Here is a 10,739-nt window from a genome sequence, read left to right on the forward strand (position 1 = left end):
GGACAGAGCCCACCCAGGGGGGCTTCAAGCCCAGGCCAAGGGGTCATGGGAGTGCCCTAAGGGTGTCTCTGCACCCTGGGTGGGTGCTGGGTGCAGTGGACTGGAGGCTGGCCGGTGTCACCAGGTGTCCCCAGGGATGCTGGAGCCCCCAGACCCACAGGATCCCATCCCTGGATCCACACACAGGGTCAGGTGTGGGACACAGCCAGGGTGGCACAGGGGGGCTTTATTGGGGGGTGAGGAGCATGCCCATGGCATCAGGTGCTGGCAGGTGAGGCAGCCAGGACCCGGTCTGGGGACACAGCCGTGAGCAGAGGACAGCCAATGTCCCCATCACATGTCCCTGCCACCCTTCCTGGCAAGCTGGATGGGCACGAGTGTCCAAGGAGCACAGTACATGCTGCAGCACCCCAATGCACCACAGCACCCCAATGCGCTGCAGCACCCCAACACACCACAGCACCCCAATGTATTGCAGCAACTGCAGAGTGTGTGGCCCCGTGCATGTCCTCAGCCCCCCCCGGGTGCCCAGCCAGGGGTCAGGGTGCCCAGCCAGGTGCCACAGAAGCTCCCCAGGTCCCTGTGGTGTGGCTGTCACCGTGCTGGCCGGGAAGGTGCCGGTGGCTGGAGCATGAGCTGCTCCAGTGGGCCGGACTCCGCAAACATTGACACAGCCCTTCCAGGAAAGGGCGGTGGTGTCACTGGCTGCCCGGCAGCTGCTGGCAGGGCCCCAGGTGGCTGCCCTGGGGACGCTGATGCCAAACGGGGTCCCCTGCAGCGAGCACGGCTGCCTGGTCACTGTCACCATGCCCTGTCCTGCCCCGCAGTCAGCATCGCTCACGTCCCCAGTCCCTGTCCTGCAGCCAGCCATTGCTCACGTCCTCAGGCTCTGTCCCTGAGCCCTGTCCCCCTGCAGTCAGCATTGCTTATGTCCCCGATCCCTGTCCCCAGTCCCTGTCCCCCTGCAGCAAGCATCGCTCCTGTCTCCAAGCCCTGAGCCAAGCCCTGTTCCCTCACAGCCAGTGTCACTCATGTCCCCAAGCCCTGTCCCCTCACAGCCAGCATCACTCATGACCCCAGTCCCTGTCCCCTGCAGCCAGCATTGCTCCCACTCATGTCCCCAAGCCCTGTCCCTCCACAGCCATCATCACTCACATCCCCAAACCCCGTTCGCTCAAAGCCAGCATTGCTCATGTCCCCCATGCCTGTCACCTTGCAGCCAGCATTGACTGTGTCACTGATCCCTGTCCCCCTTACAGCCAGCATTGCTCATGTCCCCAAGCCCTGTCCCAAATCCCTGTCCCTCTCACAGCCAGCTCCTGCCCATCCCCAGTCCCTGTCCCCCACAGTTAGCATCGCTCCCACTCATGTCCCCAAGCCCTGTCCCCCCCCACTGCCATCATTGCTCATGTCCTCAGACTCTGTCCCCCTGCAGCCAGCATCGTTCGTGTCCCCAATCCCTGTCCCTCCCAGGCAGCACTGCCCCCACCCACATCCCCAGTCCCACCAGATCCCCTGCCAGGCCACCTCTCCCAGTCCTTGGGTGCCACAGTGGGGGGCAGGGGCCACCGGGAGGGGCCATGTCCTTGCCCCCCTGCCCCCAAAACCTTTGCTCTGCTTGGGGAGGTCCCAGCCCAGAGCTGGGCTTTGCCGCAGGGGACATGTCCCTTGTGTCACCAGCCTGGCCCAGCATCGTGAATGCATGTGCATATGTGTGTGTGTGCATGCATGGGGGGGTATGTGTGCACACATGTGTGTGTGCACGTGTACATGTGCACGTGTTTGTGCATACGTGCAAGCGCCACATGAAACCATAATGAGTGGGTTGCAGGCAGGCCCATGCTGGTAACCAGGGATGCAATGGGCACGCAGACTGGGAGCACCGGGAACTTGCTGTGCCCTGCTGGGTTCCAGGCACCTTCCCCTGCCTGCTGCCAGGAGCTCTGCCAGATGCCGGGCATGCTGTGCTGCCGGCTGGATCCCGGCAATGAATATTGCAATTACAGGGTGTCACTTGGGCAATTCTGGTCCCCGGGCAGGGGACAGGGCGATCGATCCCAGTGACATCTCCGCATTAACCACGAAGCAATGATCTCTGTGCAGCGCCTCCATCCAGTAATTTGGTAATTAAGCTGTCATTAGCTGTGCAGCAGGGCCTGAAGGTCACGGCTGATGCTGCTGTGGGACGGGGAGAGTCCAGCTCTGCTGGGGACATGAAAGTTAGTGGCAGACAAGGGGACAAGGGATACGGTGGTGCTGCACAGCCCCTTGGGATGTGCTGTAGTGGGTTGTGCACCCAGGGGTGTGTGCACCCTGTGCGCGCACACACGCGTGCACGGGAAGCCCTGGCACACCAAAATGCCACGGGAGGTGGCCATGCCCAGCCTGGCCATGGCTCAGCACACGGTGGCTGCCGTCCCTCCCTGGTGGCAGTGAGTCCCTGGGCCCCCCAGCCTGCCAGCACCATGGGGTGCTGGTGTCCCCTCTGGAAAGGGGCAGGAGGAAGACACACACCCCTCCCCCCACACTGGTCTGGTTGTTCCCATCCAGACAGCTGTCACCCCATGCAGCCACTGTGCCTGAGTGACAGGGTGTCCCAAGGGTGCAGTGACCTCCCCCAAGTCTGTCTCACCCCCCAGCTGCCCTGCTGCAGCACCAGGTCTTACCCCAGGACCCCTTTCCCCAGCCGAGTCCCCACACCAGGGGGGAAATGGCTGCTTGCCCACGTGGAGCAGGGTCCACATCCCCAGGCAGCCCCAGTGCCACCACTCCCTCCCCCAGCAGTGCTGGGGTGGTCTGGCTGTATCAGGGAGTGGGGTAGCTTTGTGCACTCTCCCGCATTTCTGCACCTGCCCCATGCCCGCTGTCCCCTCCGTCCCTGGGCTGTCCCCATGTCTGGGGGGTGTTGGGGCTCCCCCAGCCCCTCGGACCCTCCCAGTGCCCCCACACTTACCTGGTCTGTGACTCCCTGCAGGCCTTCCCGCCGACTTGATCCCTCGCAGATACTTTTTGGGGTAAGGGCTTCCTGACTGCTGGCGGGAGGAACAGCAAGCCCAGACCGCAAAAAGATCCGAGAGAGACAGGGATGCCCGCAGTGGTGGCTGTGATGGCAGGAGGTGACAAGGAGGGACACAACAGGGATGCAGGGTCTGGGATGCCCGATGCTGCGCAGAGCCCTCAGGGATGGGTCCTGCAGTGGGACATGGCCCCCACACCCCGAGGTCCCTGCCAGCCCCAGGCTGACCCCTGTGCTGGGGATGACAGCCGCTGGTGTCACCCGTGTGCCCAGCACAGGGCACACTGCCACCCCTCCACAGGCACAGGGACACCCCACGTGTGTACCACTGCACTGCAGGCATCCACGGGAGATGGGGGGGGCCCTTACTGCGGGCCCCTACAGCACCCCAGCCCCCTGCCCAGGCTGGGGCTCCTGGTGCTCCCTGGTCCCTCAGGGTCCCTTGTGCCAGGAGCCAGGATCCTCAAATGACGTTGGTACCACCGGAGCTGGGCAGACCGAGGGGACACGGCCGTGACCGAGTCAGGACGTGGCACATACTGATGGGGATACACTCGACCAATCCCGGTGTGGCTGTGGCACAAAGAGGAGCAGCCCGGCTGAACACCAGGCAGGAGCAACCCCTGCCTGCGGGCAGGGAAGTGCAGCATCCCATCAGCTGCAGGCAGGGAAGCGCAGGATCCCATCAGTTGCAGGCAGGGAGGGAAGTGCAGGATCATGCTGGCTGCAGGCAGGGAAGCGCAGGGTCATGTCTTGGATGGGGTTTTGCTGGTGGAAGATGCTTGCTGGCTGCTGCAAGCCCAGCACAAGCTGTGATCTGTGGCGACCCGCACCACTGCTGCCTATTGGCAGTGAGCAGGCTCCCCAGATCCCTGCCATTGCTCCATGAGTCACATCGGGCATCACCAACGCCAATGGCAAAGCCCAGCTCCTTTTCCTCAGCTGCCAGAAAACCCAGCCAGGCCCAGGAGGCACCACAGCAGCCAGCAAGAGTAGCCGGTGCCCGGCATTACCACAGGCTGCCGGGTTCAACCATCCTCCAGTTCCGTAAGGAAGCTGCTGACAGATGATCCCATCCTTGGTGGCACCGGCTGCTTGGCGGTGGGGCGAGGGCTGCCTGAATTCTTGTGTCTCCGAGCCATATCCCCAGCACTGGCGGCAGGATGAGGCCATGGATCCGTGGCTGGATGGTGTCGGTCCTCAGCTCAGCTCTTGGGAGAGACATCAGAGGTTTTCAGGGTACAGGGTCTCCCTGAGGGCCTTTTGGTGGGGGACACCTGGTGCTGCCACCCATGGCATGGGGCTGCGGCAGAGCAATCCCTGGGGACAGCCAGGGAAAATGGCTCCCAGAGCCGCAGCAAAGCAGCCCAGCTCCTCATCAGCTGTCACGCTGAACCTGAGCTAAGATGACACCATCCTTTGCCTGCAGCACACCTGTCCCTTCTCCATTGCAGTTATCTCCATCCCCTGGCCCTGCTTCCACCCTGCTGCTGCATCTCCATCCCACCACCATCTCCACCTCAGCATCATCTCCATCCCACCATCATCTCCATCCCACTATCGGCTCCATCCCTGCACCATCTCCATCCCAGCACCACCTCCACCCGCAGCCCCGACAAGCAGGGTGTCAGGGAAGATGCTTCACAGAGAAGGTGATGCTTTGCAGGCTGCATCGCCCGATCCCTGCATCTCCCTGCACGGTGGGGCCGGGGCGGGTGATGCTCTGGTGTGCAGCTGAGCCGTGGCATCGCCTGATTCCTGATTTATTTGCAAGCTGCACAGTTCCAGATCGGAGGAGGCTGGGGGGTTGTTGCCAGGCTCCGCTGGCCTTGCCAGCCGTCCCAGTCATGCAGTGGGAGGTGGAGAGACCACCACTCCCCGGTCACAGTTTCCACCCCGGTTTGGGGGGCTGGACGGGCTGGAGGGGGTCACTTTCTGTGGCAGTGCCAAGCCGTGCCCGGCACTACACCTGCTCCAGGGCCTTGCTGAGCTGTGCTGAGAGAGCAAGGGGATGGCCCAAGCTCACCTACACCCTTGGGCGCCCTGGGGCTTGGGGGGGGGACACAGGACAGTGGCCTTGCTGAGCACCAGCAGCCACATGGGGATGCAGCTGCAGTGCACCCAGCAGCTCCAGGGAGCAGGGGCTGGATCCTGCCGCCACCCACCCAAGTCAAGCACCCTGGTCCCACTGGCCCCCAGGACCCCTGTCCTCCCCAACAGACCCCTGGAGCTGGGGACCCAGCCTAGGGGCCAGCAGGCACCCGGGGGTGGGTGTGAGCGGGCGAGGGCGCGGGCGAGGCAGCGTGCCTGTGCCGGTGTCGCACAGACCTTTCTAGATCGCCGCAAGGCTCTGAGGCTGGTTTTGGGGCCCGTTGGCTCCTCTGACACCACCGGCGTGCAGAGGGGACTGCCACCCTACTGCCACCCCCCTGTGTCCCCACCACAGTGCTGGATGGAGCCCGGCATGGGAATCCCCGTAGCTTGGCCAGCCAGCGTGCCCCCCAGAGGCGGCGCAGAGCTGGGGGACCCCTGTGCCCTCCGAGATGGGGGAGACTTGGGGGGGGCACCGCATGCAGTGGGGTGCAGGGATGTGTGGGACAGAGGTGCAGGCAGGTGGGGGGGGCTGTGGGATAGGGAGGGGCACCCCGGGAGCATTTCAGGGGGGTCCCCACGCAGAATGGAGGGGGGGGCATGGGTGACCCTATTAATGGGGTGTGCGGGAGAATGGGTGGGGATCCGGGGTGCTGCAGGGGGGGTGCACGGGTGGCCCCGCTGAGCAGTGCATGGGAGGGCAAGTGGGGGGGGTGATACTCGGGGATCCTGGGGCACAGCGGGGAGGGGGTCAAGGGTGGCCCAGGTGTGCACGGCATGGGGTGGGGGGGCCGGGGCACAGCGGGGTGCGGTTCACGGGGTCATAGGGTGCTGCAGAGGGGGTTCCTGGGGATGCGGGTCCTGGGGTGCTGCGGAGGGGGTCCTGGGGTCCTAGGGCTCTGCAGAGTGTGCGTGGGGGGGGTCAGGGTGCTGCAGAGAGGGGGGTGGCAGGGTCCCGGGGGTTCCAGGGTGCTGCAGCGGAGGGGCCTGGGGACTCGGGATGCTAGGGATGGGTGGCCGGGGACCCCGGCATGCATTGCATGGGGTCTCGGCGCGCTGTGTGTGCGGGGTGACCCGGGGGGGCGCGGGGTTCCCGGGACCCCTGTGGTGCCGTGGCGGGGGGTCTGAGCGCCCCCCCGTGTCTACTGCATGGGGCCCGCGGGGCAGGGGGTCCCGAGGGGCCTGGCCGGGCGTGGTGCGGTGCTCCCTGGGCACGGGGCGGGGGGGGGGGCAGGGGGGCATCCCCGGGAGCTTCGGGGTGTGGGGAGGGGGGAGCCCCGGGGGCGGGGCGGGGGGGGCAGGAGGATCCCGGACCCACCCCCGACCCCGCGGTCCTACCTGCCGGTGCCGCCGCGGTGCGCGGGGGGGGCCGGGGGGCGGGGGGGCCCCGGTGCGCGGCGGCGCGAGCCCCGGCGGCGGCGATTGACCCGCATTGACGTCACTGCGTCATCAGGGTTCCCCTGGAAACACGCGCGAACTAAAAATAGCCGCGGCGGCGAGGAGGGGGGGGGGGGTGGGGGGGGCGGGCCGGGGGGGTGGGGAGCGGCCCCCCCGCCCCCGCCGTCTGCCGCTATTCTGGGGACAAAGGGCTAAATATAGCCACGCACCGCCCCCGCCCCGGGGACACCGCCCCGGGGGACAGCCCCCCCAAGGGGGGACACCGCTCCGGGGGACACGGCCCCAGGGGACCGGCACCCACGAGGGACAGCCACCCCCAGGGGGAACACCGCTCCGGGGGACCCCGCCCCGGTGGACAGCCACCCCAGCTGGTGACACTGCCCCGGAGGATACCGCCCCCGCGCCCCCCGGCTCCGGACCGCCCCGTCTTGTCACCTGTCTCGAGGACACCGGGACACGGGGACACTGGGGCATGGGGACACGGGGGCATGGGGACACGGGGATACTGGGACATCGGGACACCAGGGCGCGGGGACATGGGAACACCGGGACACGGGGGACCGGGGCTGGCCCCGGAGCGGCCCTGCCCCCGGAGCGGCCCCGCCCCGCGGCGGCCGGGGACCCTCGGGAGGGCGGACGTGGACGGGGACAGGGACCCCTCCATGTCACACGTACCCCTCCGCACCTAGACATGGTGTCACACACAGCCACCCCGGCCACGTGGCAAACCCACCCGTGCAATGCAGCCTCATGCTGTTAATTAACCACTTTGCCAATTAGCGGTGACAGCTAATTACCGCACTTCAGTCAGCCCAGAGCCGAGCCCCCTCATGCCCCCCGGTACCCACGGCCACCGTGGTGGGGAGCGGGCACCCCGCTGCACTGGAGCCCACGCAGCACAAGCACCCTGCCAGCACCCCAGGGACAGGGGACACAGGTGGGTGCGCGCTGGTGACAGGGATGGGTGGCACATGGGGTGCTGTGGGGCAAGCCCACGTCTCGCTTGCTCCTTGCTGGTTGTTGCATGCCGCCCGTGCTCAGTGGGTGCTGGGTGGGTGCTGAGCATGGTCAGGGGTCCCCACCCCAGCAGGAGCAATGCCCCAGCCTGTCTCAGTGTGCCACCACGCAGCCCTACACGTGCTCCGGACACGGCCAGCTTTGCTGGGAGAGGCTGCAGCAGGGACCCCCACCCCAGGCTTCTTGATCGCCACCCCCCGCACCCCCCCACCCCCCAGCTTTGTTGGCTATAAATGCGCTGAACAACCTAATTAAACTGGCAACTAATTGCAGGGCCGTGCATGGCAGGACCGTGGCGGTTGTCACCGGGTGTCACTCGCTCGGTGGACGCATGGTGATGCACCAGCATGGGGGAGGCGGGGACAGACCCGAGCTCCCCAGGCTGTGCTGGGGTGCCCCTGCACCCCAAAATCCACAGGACAAGGGAAGCTGGTGGGTGCATGGGGGACACGGGGCCGGTGCTGGCAGTAAATGAGCTGTCATTAACGAGACGTGTTAATTACCTGCCTGCACTTGGCCTGAGACGAGCTGCCGCGAAGTTGCAAGTTTGAATCAATTTTTTTTCTATTCTAGTTCAATTCCAGTTTAATCCCCTCTCCACTCGCTCCCTGGGCTCCGGTCTGGGGCCGGGATGGTGGCACTGCAAGACAGGGACCAGACCCTCTGCGGGACATTGTCCCCTGGGCATGGTGGTACTGGGATGGGCAGGTACTGGGGCGGGTTTGTGCTGGGACGGGACTGTACTGGGATGAGATTGTACTGGGCTGGTGCTGTACCGGGACGGGACTGTACTGGGATGAGACTGTACTGGGCTGGTGCTGTACCGGGGCGGGACTGTACTGGGATGGGAATGTATTGGAATGGCACTGTGCTGGGACGGGGCCGTGCTGGGATGGAGCCGTGCCGTGCCGGGGCCAGGGCGGTACTGGGACGGGTCCTCGCTGGGACGGGGCCGTGCTGGGATGGCGCCGTGCCGTGCCGGGGCATGGGCTGAGCTGGCTGGGGCTGTGCCGGGGGGTCCGTACCGGACGGGCTGTACCGGCGGGCCGAGGCCGGTACCGGCAGGTGGTGCCGTTTCTCTCTCCCGTCCCGACGCTCAGGCTGCCGGAGACCGGCCCTCTGCACCGCCCAGCACCGCCCAGTACCGCGCAGCACCGCCCAGTGTAGCCCAGTACCGCTCAGTACAGCCCAGCACCACCCAGTGCGTCCTAGTCCCGTCCAGCACAGTCCCAAGCCAGCGCCAGGGTCCCCAGAACCAGCACCCCCCACCCCTCCGAGCTCCCAGTTCACTCTGGCGCCTACTGGGCTGCAACGGGGGGCTCTTCTGTTCCTGTGCCAGAGCCACGGGGACAGGACGGCAGCTGTCTGTCCCCTCCGTCCCTGCTGCCAGCGGAGCGCGGGGGTCCCCGGTGCTTCGGGGCAGGGGCTGAGTCACTCCTGCCCTGATGCCATGGAGGATGTCGGGCTGGGGATGGGGGGGTGACAGGAGGAGCCCCAGAAGCCCCCCGGGGATGGGGACACAGGCAGTGACGGCACAGGGATCACCAGAGGGAACGATCCCTGTGCCATGAGGGGACTGGGATCCCCTGGCTGGGGACATGTGGTCCCCTGCCATGGAGGGCTCTGGTGTCCCCAAGGACACCATGGGATGCTCCCTTCTTACCTGGGAGCTCGGGGTGGGGAGGTACCCAAGGGGCGGGTCCTGGTCCCTTGGCCATGCCATGATAGGGGGGGGCCCAGCACCTTCTGTTTGAGAGGCACCCCCCCCACCCCCCGTGTGACAGGAAGGGGTCATGAACACTGCCACCTCCTGTGACACCCATAGTGTCACCCGTGGTGGCCGCAGCCCCACTCATGACCAGAGTGTTAATTAGCAGCAGAGGCGATGAGCCCAGTCTCATGTCTGGCTCCAATGATGGTTTCAAGGACAAGCGCCAGAGAGGAAACAGGGAAGAGCCAGGAAAAGTCACTGGACAGGCGGCTGTGCCGGGCTACCGGGGGCTGCTGCCTGCCAGCACCCAGGGGTCCCCACTGAGCCCTGCCTGCCTGCCGGGGACCAGGCAGGGGTCTCCCCATGGGGACAAGGATACTGAGCGGGGTCCCTTTGTGGTCCTGGGGCCACCCAGGGATGGAAGCTCGGGGTGACCCCAGGGTCACCACCTCCACAGGGTACCCTCCAGGTACCTCCTAAAGACCCCATGTGGTGTTCCAGAGACCTCCCCACCCCGAGACACCTTCCAGGGACATCCAAGTGCCTTCCATAGACCTCCAGGGACACCAATGGGATGACCTCAGAGACCCTCAAGGACCCCCAATAGACCCTTAGGACTCCAGTTACACCTCAAAGACCTCCAAGGACCCTCAAAGACCCTCAGAACCCTCCCTAGGTATAGCCAGAGACCTCTAGTGACCACCAAAGATCCCCAAGACCCCCCAGAGATAGCCATAGAACTCCAGGGACCCTCAAAGACCTTGCTGGGGCAGGTAGAGCTAGTCAGGCTGGGGACAGGACACAGGACAGGGACGTTCCATCCCTGCAGCTGCAGAAGGGACAGCTTATGGGGACAGAGGACATTTTGGGGGGGTCCTAGCCCAGGGTGGCCCAGATCAGGATGGAGGAGCTGGGTTGGGCTGAGAGCAGTGGGGGACAGTCAGGGCTGGGACTGGGCTGTCCCCAGGGACTCCAGCCCAGGGGTGGGCTGCAAAATGCAGTGATACAGCTGGGGGGGGAGCAGCCACCCATGTCCCAGCAACCCCCCCCTCCCGCTCCACAGCCATGTCAGCAGCACCCCCACCAGCTCTTCCTTTAATTATGATCATTTGCTGGTGTTAATTATTGAAACTTGCCACACAGTGCACTCCACTGTAATTGTGTTCAAATTAAATTAGTGCAGCCCTATAATTAGCTCCCCAGGAGCAAGGTGGCCAGCGGGGATGGGGTCTCTGCCAGCAGGTCTCACCAACACCCCGCCCTGCTTCCTCCATCACAGTCATCAATCAACAGTGCCGTGGTGCCAGGGACAGTGGCACCGCCATGCAGCTGCCCATGGGGTGGCATTCACAGGTGTCCCCATGGACACATGGCAGTGAGAAGACCGGGGACCAAGCTCAGCATCACCCCGGGATTGGGATGCCTGTGGGCTTGGGGTGGAGAGGGCACAGGCACAGCACCCATCATGGGAGCCAGTGGCACCCCACCATGCACCAGGGTGCAGGT

This window comes from Falco cherrug, chromosome 5, assembly GCF_023634085.1.
Source record: "Falco cherrug isolate bFalChe1 chromosome 5, bFalChe1.pri, whole genome shotgun sequence".
Lineage (NCBI taxonomy): Eukaryota > Metazoa > Chordata > Aves > Falconiformes > Falconidae > Falco > Falco cherrug.